The sequence below is a fragment of the Strix aluco genome, chromosome 2 (assembly GCF_031877795.1).
Source record: "Strix aluco isolate bStrAlu1 chromosome 2, bStrAlu1.hap1, whole genome shotgun sequence".
In the NCBI taxonomy this organism is placed as follows: domain Eukaryota; kingdom Metazoa; phylum Chordata; class Aves; order Strigiformes; family Strigidae; genus Strix; species Strix aluco.
This window is the reverse complement of record NC_133932.1, coordinates 30,998,991-31,011,033: the sequence shown is the minus strand read 5'-3', so window position 1 is coordinate 31,011,033 and position 12,043 is coordinate 30,998,991.

The following is a 12,043-nucleotide window of genomic DNA, read 5'->3' as shown; positions in this document are numbered from 1 at the left end:
TTCAAGGGATTTATCATGAATTGTGAGCTGTTTCTACTGAATGTGTGCAAATTGTCTTTACCAAAGGCAAATCTGGAGCAGATTTTACTCCAAAACATCCAAAAGAATGTCTGTAACTTGGAGAGGGTCCCCTACTAAATTTCAAGTCTTATCCATGTGTAATAGTGGGAGCCACATTAAAAAAATTTCCCTAACATTTCATAAGGAATTAACAATGCATTTTCCCTTCATGTCATTCTCTAAAATGGCTAAAAATCATCACAGAAGATAATAAAAACAAGTCTAATAGATATAACCCATATGGAAAGTCTTACCTTGACACTTTAAATATAATGGAGTTGCAAATGATGGGAAGATGGGTCTAAGAATGAAAAATATTGGTCTGCTTTAACAATGAAAAATGTTTCCACTTCCACTGGATAGCTGTAGTAATTTTTAATTAGATAAAATGGACTATCAAGCCAATATACTTCTATGTGGGTCTCTTCCATTAAGAAATATTATAAATATAGAAAATAGTCTAGTTGGATAATTGTTTCTAGCAGAAGACTACCTCAGCTTTCGTCTGTGATAAGCAAATATGGCAGTTGGTCATGAGGTATGAACTCTCCTAGAGATTCTGTATGGGGAATAACATTAATGCAGCATTCAGAAATTGTCCCAAGATTTTTAATAAAGAAAGAAAACTTTTGGAAATAACAACATACAAATCTTTAACGGAAGGATCATTCTAAGAGAAAAACGACAAATATTCACACCATGTTGCTTACTTTTGGCCAGCAAAGTTGTTTTTAGTGTCAGTGTGTATTAGAAATTGATGATTTTTCCTAGCCTCCTTCACAAAGCTTATCTAAAAAAGGGAAAAGATTCAGAATGTATGTTAATAGTAGGTAGCTATGAACTGAATAGACACAACAATCTGTTAAATTAGAAGGTGTCAATGTAGCTAGCTGCATTTCAGAAAAAGACAGCTTTACTAATTAAATTTCCAAGTGTAAAAGTTTTCAAAGCTAGTATAACAATAACAAAAGTTATGTCCTGTTCACATAATAGGACCCAGAATATGATATGCTTCAGTCAATCCTTTCTCTCTCTCACAAGTCAAAATGATACTATATTGATGATAAGAGGCAATAATTTGGTCTTTTAAAAATATATTTATTAGCTATAGCAGGTCAATTGGGACATACAGAATTTTTTGATATAATAATAATAATAAAGCACCCCCATCTATCTTTCAACAGGGGAGTATATTTGAGGTTCTACCAAAACAGGCATTTTAAAAGCTTATAAGATTGCTTTGCTAAAAATTGATCCATTCAAGTTAACAAATAAAAAGCTACAAAATATAATGAAAAAAAAGATTATCCACTCAGCCATCATTAGAGGAAGTCAATTATCAGTTGGACCAAAGGAGTTTTGAACTGAAGTAATTAAATTTGAGGTTGTGTGACATTGCTGTCATTTCAGTGAGATCCTCCTACACTTCCCTGTGACTGATATATTCAGACAGTAAAAGTTGGATGAGTGTAGATTTTCTGTTAATATACTAAATTATTTTCTATCATCTGAGCTGCTCTCAGATGATTTTACAGTGCTTTCTTGGCAACAGATCATATTTTCAACCTTTCCATTAGAAATGTCTCTAGAAATTTACTTTAAACACATAAAAATAGCTAGCAGCACAACTTTTTCTTTTTTTTCTCTCCTCTGAAAAGTTTAATAACTAAAGCATGAGCTCTTGAGGAAAGCAAATAATAACAAAAAGAACCAGAAAAGATTTTACAAAGTTTCTGTTCCATCAGATTTTTATTGAAAACGATACTATTTGCCTGAAATTCACAGGAGAATGTTATGAAGAGAGGATAAAAAAAAGGGCGTGTTGCTTATCACACCGTCTCCAATCTCTAACAGATTAAAAGAAGTAGACGACATCACTAACACCTTAAGAAAATATTTCACAGTCATGCTGTCCATTGAACATGCTGTTTAGTGATCCATTGAGAAATCCACTTAGCACCCTTGGGTGATGGTGGCTACGCTCCCTGAGCCTGCCATGGAAAGGCAAGCTGAGCTCCTGGGTACCTCAGTTCCCAACTATTCGATGCTTGGAAGCAAGCTGAAATTGCAGATGAAGCAGTCATTGATCTTTTTCATCCACTTAAGATCTCTGGGAGATCAAAACTGTCAACTCCTACTGTTTGCAGGTGCATAATTGTAAGGGACTGTGTCAGCTGTTTTGTCTCGGCATTGCTGTTGCGTCATTACCATCTCCTGAGCCGCAGGGTGGTGTAAGACTGTCAGACTGTGTCAGCTGCCTGTTTTGACACTGCACCACTGCTTAAACTGGGCCTCAACATCTCGTTGCTGTGAAGAAGTATGCCCTGAAGAGGACAAAATTACCCTGAAAAAAATACAGTGTCTGCCTGCAGCTGGAACAACGAGATCTTCTGTAACATCTACGAAGCTGCACGTGCACGCAGAGCCAGGGGAAGAAGTCGGGATGAGGAGGACGTGCGGAGGCTGAAGGCATCACTGGCTGATCCCAACCCCAGTACGACCACCATGAACATCTGGGCATGCGCACATGGAGGAACACGGGGAGGCGAATATGATAATGAGCTCTGTGGAAATGGGCGGACTGATTGTGGGGACTGGGATGATAAAAGGACTGTGTACTCTTCTCTCAGGGGTTTCCCCATCACCTGCAGGAACCCCCCATCACCTGCACCAAGGCCAAACCAACAGGACACAAGCAACTGAGCTTGCTGCATCTCTTCCGTTTGCTTGCTCAGCTGTTCTGACCTTTTCTGCTTCCCTCTGTCCTGTCGTTATTACCTCTCTTTACGGGAATAAAGTTTGAAATGTTGTGCGACATTTGACCTTGTCTGTGTCTTAATCTCGCTCTTGGGATCGTATTGAAACCTCCCCCTGACATTAGATTGGGACAATAATACAGTAAAGCACCCAAGAAGTTTTTCCCCACGCAAGCAACATATGCCTACAAATTCTTGCTATTTGCTTGAAACAAGAGGCAGTAGCACACAACAGACAGAACACATTTCTAGCAAAGGCACCAGTGGACTGAAGATGAACATTCATTTGGAAACAAGAATAAATTTTGGCCATTTTAGGCAAGTTTCTGCTTTCAGATTCATTAATATAAAACCATAGTGACTCAGATGACTTAAATGGAGTTAATTTAGATTTGCAGTTCTCTAATTTTTATGAACACAGAAATTACAAATCATAGGTGTGCTAAGTACCTCAAGGTGTCATGATAACCATTTCCCACTCAAAATCAGGATCTGTAAAATCAAATCAGGGTTTTGTTTTCTTTTGGTTTTAAAGTTGCAAGGATTGAAATTATATAGTTTTCCTTGGTGTTTATTTCTAGTTATTCTGTACCTTGAATCTAATCTCACTCTCCCTTCCTCCATTTTAACTCGCTAATCTTTGTTCTTCCCATACAAGACAAGGAAAAGTGTTTATTCTCTTTTTCTTTATAACTAGTTCATAGACATTTGCAGACCAAATGTCTCTTGCCACAATGTTTTTGATGTGTCTTCATCAATCAGGTTTTCCAGAGCTCTGTCATTTCTCAGTACTCATCTTCGGGCTCTCTACAGTTGATCCATATCTTCCTGAAATGCCATATGCAAACACAGACTGTTTTGCAAAGCAGCAGATACCTAGGAAGGCTGAAGAATTACTTAATGTCTCAAAAAAAGACTGCTCTTACTACATTTTGTAAGTATTTGCCTTCTCTTCTGTGTGACACAGCTGACTTATGTGCAGCTTTATAATACTTATGACCTTTTTCTTTGAACAGTAATTTGAATAGCCATTCTCCATCCTCACTTGAATCTTTATATGTTCAAGGTATTTTAAATTTCATTCCCTATTTTCCAGGATATAGCTCTAATTAAAACATTTTGAATTATTATCCTGAGCTCCTGTGTACATGCAGCCACTCCATCGTGATGTAATTTGCAAATTTTGTAACCTTATTCTCTATTTTTCATTCAGAAATGAAAATCTGAATCTTACCAGACACTGGATATATCATTGTGAAATCCTATGCAACATATTTCTTCTACTTAAATCTATATTTTCTAATAATTTTAAAATGAAAATAAACATATTTCTAAATAGTTCCAATAAACAATTTACAATTAATTGATCAAAATAGTATTTGATAGAAAATTTGCTCTTTCCTTATTATGTAACTGCTTAATCATGTTTTAGGTTTTGGGTCAAATTTCTCCCTTACCATGTAGTTCCACTATTGTGGTTACATCAGTAAACTTACTGCATGTGAATCATAAAACACCAACAAGTTATCTGGTGCCAAATGTATTTTCATAACTTACACATATTTTTTGTACTTTTATAATAACACTTTGTCTCCATGTATTGCTTTTCATCACTGCTTCAGCCACCACATAAAACAATTTAATCACGTCTCTTTGCAGATGAGAAAGCTGAAGCACCCAAGAGATTTGCTCCAGCTCATAGGTGAAACAAGGATATAAAACTGTTTCCTGAAATGAAGTCTCAGTCAGTGTCTGTGCATAATGAATATAGTACAAATTTCTGGGTGTGCTTTTCTGCAGTAATATAATTTCTGCTGACAAAAAAGATTTAAAGATTCATTAACCTACCGTTCAGAGTTTTCCCATTTTGTCATTGGCATTAAAAAAAGCAAAACAAAATAAATCCCCAGAGACTGCCCTTATATTTTTTTTCCTTTTTTGGGTAATATATTGTTAGCAAGCAGTTTTCAGAGTCCTTGGGAACCTCAAATATCCTGGTTAGCTTTTGTACTTCTCCGATTTGTGTTATTTGTACATATACTTTTTTATTTTTCACATTCATCTCTAACTATACATTTTGATCATTAAACCAAGCCACACATGCTAAGTAAGACTCTGTTATCTCTGTCTTCATCTCCTCTTCTTGTTTGTGCTACAGACATATATTTATGCTCTACTAGTGCTTCTGCTCAGTTTTTTACCTTCAGTATGAATATTCTGATGAGCCATGTAACTCTAGCCATGCATTCAGTATTGCCTTTCCTTATAGTTTTATGCTTTGAGAAGTTTGCATGCTACATATGTCAGTGAGGCTATTTAGACTGAAAAAAGTGAGGAAAATATTCAGTAGCATGATATGTTGCACTGACTGTACTGAAGGCTTTCTTGGCCTGGCATATAGTGGCGTTGGCTGAAACAAAGGTGTTTTCATATTATCCTAAATGGAAGGCAAGTCAGAATGGAAAGAACATTTTCTCTCCCCTCAAGAGACTTCCAGCACAGTTTGCTTCTTACTTCCTTGAGCAGATTCCCTGGAGGCCTGTCTTTATTGAAACATGATGATGACATAGTAGAGTAGTTTCCTCCTTTGGGCCTATGCATGAAAACAAAACTCTGTACTCTTTAACTATGTTCTTGTAAACACCACACTGATATTTTTGTCTTTGGTTTTGCTTATATCAGCCACTTTGCTCTGGGTGCTATCGCAGCCTTTTTGCCCTTGAAAATTAGTCTGGAGAACATTTCTTTCACATGTAATCTGCCGTTGTGACTGTGAGGTGAGGAGAGGAAAGAATACAGCTTTTGTTCAAAATCAAATTAACAAGCTGAAACAACTGAATGGATGATCTCAGTTTTTCAAATAACAGGTTTCTTCTGGCTTTTGTGGAAAACTTGTGTAGGTACTGGACATCAATGGGGTCTGCTGAAGGAGAAAGGAAATATATGATATAACTCATAAAATACAAGTTGGGCATGTTTAATGGAACAAATAAACTGGTCTTTCTGTTGAAATTGTATGGATGATGTATGAACTATGTATTCTGCTCTACTCAGATTAAATATGGATTTGATAAATTGGTTTGTACTGGAACTGAGGAAATTCTTATGTCACCTAAATTAAAAAGCATTCAGAAAAAAATTTCCTTGATTCTCACACAAATATGAACCAGATGATACACTTTATCTTTTCCTGCCCACCTAGTTTCTTAACAACCTGCTTGTAGACTTGAACATCCTTTGGATGTCCTAGATAAGGAGATCTGCCCCAGTACTGCAAAATTCTTAAGGCTTAAAATTTAGTGCTATTTTACATATAATCCATGAATTTTAAAGGGGGAACTTTAATGCTGGAAATTACACCTCAGAAGCTTATGGTGTAGTCCTCCTAATCTCTACCTGTACTCCAGGGCATTTTGTTTAAGGTACTTTCTCTCAATGAATTTATTTTTATAAGCAGAAAGAGGAAGGAAATGCTCTGCATGAAAAGATGGAGGAGGACCTGATTTGGGTTCTGGAAGACACTTTGAAAACTTAATTGTTTACTTTAAAATAATACCCTTATTTCACTGTGGTTTTCTCTCTCTCTCTCCCTTACATGCTCCTAAGCTCTCTGCTCATCATACAGAGTAAGTGAATACAGAGCAAGATTAATCTTCTTTATTTAATTACAGTAGTAAGCTCCAAGTGATTCTGGCCACCACCTACAACTCCCTTTGAAGGCAGTTAAGAAAAGAGGTGCTTACCACTTCTCAAAACTTGATGCTTTGATAGAATACAAAACAAACCCAAATTGTCCAGCTACTATTAACACAGGAGAAAAAGAGGACACATTTTGGTTTTCTCTCCTTTTTACATCCTTTGTTGCTGACTATACTTCTAGCGTCCTGTGCTTTGAGAGAGGATTTGAGTTTAGTTTATGCATGAAGAGATTTTAAAGTACAGTAACTGCTCTTTGTCTCTGAGATACCCTAGGCAAGTGACATATTAGTTTTCTTTAGCACGTTTTTCCTTGTTTGCTTTTGTTAGTCCCTGGAGCTGAAACGTCTAGATTGCTAGCCAGACCTCTGGGCAAAGCTCACTGTTTTGCAAACAGGAATTTGTCTCAGCAGACACCAATTTTTTCCTGGTTCCTGCTTTCACGCGGCGAATAGGTATCAAGCATTTGTGAGCCTTTTATATTCCTCTGGAGCATCCTAAGTGCCAAGGTCCTTGATGCACTGTTGCTGGCATAGCCAGAGCTGAGCTGTGGTGTGTTGCAGGGCTGCCCAGCTGGTGTCTGATAAGCCTGGACCAACCCCCAGTGTAACTCTACCTGCTGCCTAAGTTGTTCTCTGCCATCACATCATGTAAAGCTTATATGCTGTCAGGGTCTGGCATAAATGGCTATAAAGGAGTTGAGATCCTGTCAAGAAGTTGGGCAGATGTGTTATATTATGCTTAGAGCAAAGTTTTCATTAAGCCCATGTGACTTCTCTCTTGATCATTTTTAATACTACCCACTGTATTGTTTTGTAGCTTACAGGTGTATATTATTCTGTAATCCTCAAGTTTTCATATGCGTGCGTCTAAAACTTTTTAAGAATCTTTCCACCATCTGTAAAGTGAAGAAAAGAACCATTTTTATGCAGCTGCGAACAGCATTTAATTTGCTGGTGACAAATCTTTACTAGGAGGCTGAAATGGAAACATATTCCATTACCTGGCTCAGTCACAGACTTCCTCTGTGACCCTGGGCTTCACATTTACTCTGTGCTGTGTCTACAAAATAGAAATGGTGCTTCCTTTCCCCAAACTGGTATTAAGAGGATATATATTTATATTTACATGGATTGAGAAAGCCTAACAAATGGGAAGAGAAGAAAGAAGAGGAAGGAATAAAGGAGGAGACCTATTAATAGCTCCATAGGATCCTGTTATGGTGTGTTTCTTTATATGCAGGATAGAGTTTTTGAACAAATCTGTTTCTTGCTCATTGCAGTGTACAGTTGTATCCTTTCTGTATAATACAGGACAAAGGATTAAGACCCATCTTTCTTCCTAATAATTGTGGAAATATTTTCAAAATAACTACCTACATTTATTGTGCTGCTCAAATACTTAATCCCCACATCCACTGAAATTGTTCAAAAAATGCTTCCGTGTGAGACAAGCCGTTCTTTAGAAAGTATCAGCTATATGTATAGACTCAATAAGAATCTTGATTAGGTTCTATTTTCCTATAAACAAGGTAATGATGTCTTGATTTGTTACACTTATACTATAAAAAAGTTGAGTTTGACTGTCAAGAGTGGTTATTCTTCTGCAAGGAATAATCTTCAAGTGTATGAATATAACAGAGGAAGAGCTCCAAATTGGAATGATTAATGTTAAATCATGTGTATGCTGATAGTCTGCAAATTTCATATTTGTAGTCTCAGTGATATGGTCTGCCTTGTTACGTAACACATGCTTGAGCATTCATGGGCTTTCTTCCAGGAACATGTCCTGGTACCTGCAGCTGGTGAAAAGGCTGAACAAAAGGTCAAGGTTTAGCTCTGCAAGTGTCCTCTAAATCTTGTAAAGGTCCATGCTTATTTCAGTGATAAATGTGGGTGAATAAAATACATCAAGCCATAAATACTGTAATACATTTTAGCCATCCTGACAGAATGCATTTTTCAGACATTCCCGTAAGTACCTACAGTCAGATCAGATTGGTTTATCTTTGTGTAAATTCTGTACAGTCCTTCATAGAATAAGAATGAGCATTCATGCAAGGGCTGTAATATCCCATTCTCTCTCCGTATTTCTCAAACTGCAGAAATCACAAGACTACACCTTCTGGTAAAGCTCCAACCCAATGCTGAGCTATGTGCATTCCCAGTGTATTCCCTCAAGCATTTGTGGTGCAGACAATGCAGACAGGGACAGCTGGGGCACTCAAGGGAGCCCAAGAACATGAATACAGATAGGAATCTTCCCCTGTGTAATGGTTATATACTTTCAAAATGTTAAAAGTCACAATCTTTGCAATTTGTATACTTCTGGAAAGCATTTTCTTTCACAAAGGAAATAATAGAATGAAAGTTATAGTATTGCCTGCCTTATTAACTGGAGCTTCCACAAATTAGAAGACAATAGTATGTAAGGGCGTGGACAGAAAGATGGGAAGTGCAGAACTCCTGCTCTTTTCTGCTACTTTTCTTTTTCTTTTTATTATAGTGTTTACAACTCATTGGGATGGGATAAATGGGTATTAAATATATGGGTAAACACATAGATTTCTATTTATAGTCAGGAGACATTAAAAGAAAAGGCAGTTTGGTCCTGCTGCTCTTTGCCTCTTGCACACTCAAGTGAATAGCTGCTGCTAGAATCAATATCAATTACCCATCTTAAACATTTTTGCTGTTACTGTGAACAGCTTAGGAGGGATTTAGCAATAAAATTGAGGGTCTTCTGTGGACAGCGTAGTTTGCACAGACCAGAAGACTCTGTTTGGGTTTGTTATTTTAATCACCTTGATTTTGGGCACTGGAACTTTGAACAGTGATAGTAGTGATGGTTAGAAGGTGAATCTTGTCTTTGTCTAGAAGGATTTTTGAGGTTGATGGGTATCCTTGGTAGGTTGGAACTGCCAACTTATATTTCTATTTATCCATTTTAAATTACAAGATTTTAAATTACAAATCTTATATGGCATATAAAGTTACACTGTGTGCAGTGTCTTCATGGTTTAAAAGAACAGGGTACAGTCACCTGTTCATTCACCCCTGAGAATCAGCAAGTGCTGCACTGGGGTTATGGTCACTGATCCTCTCTCAGTTCAGGGGCAGAGATTGACAGGATCTAGGAATCAGCTTCAGAAGACACTCCTCAAATCTAACATGTTCATCCTACTACTGACATGCCAAATTGTTGCTTGTTTACAGGCTTTTGGGAATTGACCCTTGCCTGTCCATTTTTTCTGAAATGCCTGTATGGCAAATGCAAGTCCCCTGATGGTAGTTTTGCTTTACTGAACTGATCTTTACACCTCCTTACAAATAACCTTGGACTCTAGGGCTAATTTTTTCTTATTAAGCTAAACAGTCTGAGGTCTTGGACCTGAGTGCTAACTCACAATTATCCCTTCTGTGAAATTAATAGCATTCTCCTTGACACATTTGGCATGTGACAATAGACAGACTCAAATTCTAGGGCCAGTTTTGTTCAATGTGTTTATCAATGATCTCAGTGCAGCTGTTGAATGTAACAGTTAGACTAGATCATTGTTGTAGGGCCCTTCCAACTGAAATATTCTGTTCTATTCTATTCTATTTGCTGTCTGGACATAGAATACATGGGTTAATGATCATCACAACAGCCAGTTCTGACAGACTGCCTTCGCTAGGAAGAAAAGAGACTTCAACTATCTGGATGGCCCCAGATCCAGAGAAGGGTCCTTCAGTCATTCTACCAAGTAGTATAGATACAGCCATGAGGTTGACATAACAGGGAGAGGAAAATCATAGCTCTACAAATTCACATTGTCCAGGTTAGCAGTTAATAAATTGAAAGCAAGCAAAAATTACATTGTAAGGAGCCAGAGAGAAAATAATAGATATGAAGAGCACATAAACATCTTTGACTAGAAAGAATAGTAAACATGAAGTATATTAAACTGACCTGCCATGTAAACAGTGTAAAAATGAATTGCAGCAGCTGTTGGTCCCATGTGTTCACTACACAACCAAGCCAAATTTAATTGAGTATTGGTTTATTGCCTAAGTATTAATCAATGAAGTAAGGATAGCAGGTAAGTTTCAATAATACATAAGGTAGGAAAACATAGTTTTTATCTGCTGAACATTTGGTGAAGGGTATATTATTTTCCCTCCTAAAAATAAGGTGAAAGGTAAAAAATGGTAAAAAAAACTTTATGTCAGTAGTGTCTTACTTTAATATTTTTTACTATGCATAGCTTCAAAATGAAAAGTCATTGTCCATAAGAGAGCTGATTTGTAATGTTGATTTTCAGTTGAAACTTTTCTTGCAATTAATTTGAGGTCAACAAATTAAGACATCTGTCATAATTTCCTACAAAAACATACATTTTCATGACATGCCATTTTTTAAAAGAGAAATTGTTTGGCCTAAAACTTCCTAAACAACTCTGTTAAAGCTCCTTGACTCAGTGGTACTGAAAGCTGTTTCAGCCAGAGTCAAGACCAGGTTAAGACTCTTGACAAGAGGCTTGGTCAGAATACTACAGCTTTTTAGCATTGGCTAGATCTACAGTTATTTGAATATCACCATTTTCTCATGATTTCTGCATGCTTTTGCTTGTAATCTTGGTCAGACTCAGAGGCAAGCTACTGTAATGTTTCAGAAACTTCAAAATTTTCAAGGATTACTTTGAATTTTTTTTTTTGTCATCTTCTTTCATCTTTGGCTAATATGAATTTTCTATGCACTGACTTATAGTTAATATATTCAATCCTATAAAAGCATCTGCCTCAGGGAGTTAATGACTCATTTTGGTCTCCCATACTGTAACATGAGACATATTTTTTTCCCAAGGAGCTCTGACAGGATGGGCACTATGTGGAGGGGCTAGATAGGTTCTGAACTGGAACAGGAGGGTGGATTTTTTCACCAAGAGGCTTAAAGGTTAAAATATAAATCTGGCATAAAGAAAACAACATGGAAGACAAGTCTTACAGACAATGACAGCAACTAGTGAATTGACTTTTGAAAACAGCTGTGGCAAACCACTGCTTTGAATTGCAATATATAATCTTTCAGTGATACAACTTTTGTCACTTAATTTAAATCACTCCTCAGGCTTTCAGAATCTCTCTTAAATAGAGTCGGCCCTTATTCCCTGTGCATGCCTAAGCATGTTAAAAACTTCAAATGGAAAGAACTGATTCTACTGAGCAAGGAAAAATTGTAGATAATAAATTACCTGGAGATCTCTAGGGTCTTTTAAAGGTAGAAGTAATATATGCTGCCAGTACAACTTCCTTGCAACTTCCATCTAACATCTTAGATGACGTGGGCATATTGTTCACCCAAGGTCTCAGCTGGTTTTAGTAATTTGTATCAGGAGACAATTTATGGAATACATTTCTAGCAAGGTACATGCAAACATTCAGACTTACAATTTTCATTAACAGTTATAGAAGATGTATGTTGTGTTCCCCACATACTCAACTGAATATTTTTTGATATGTCAGTAGAACAAATAATTATAATAGAACTGT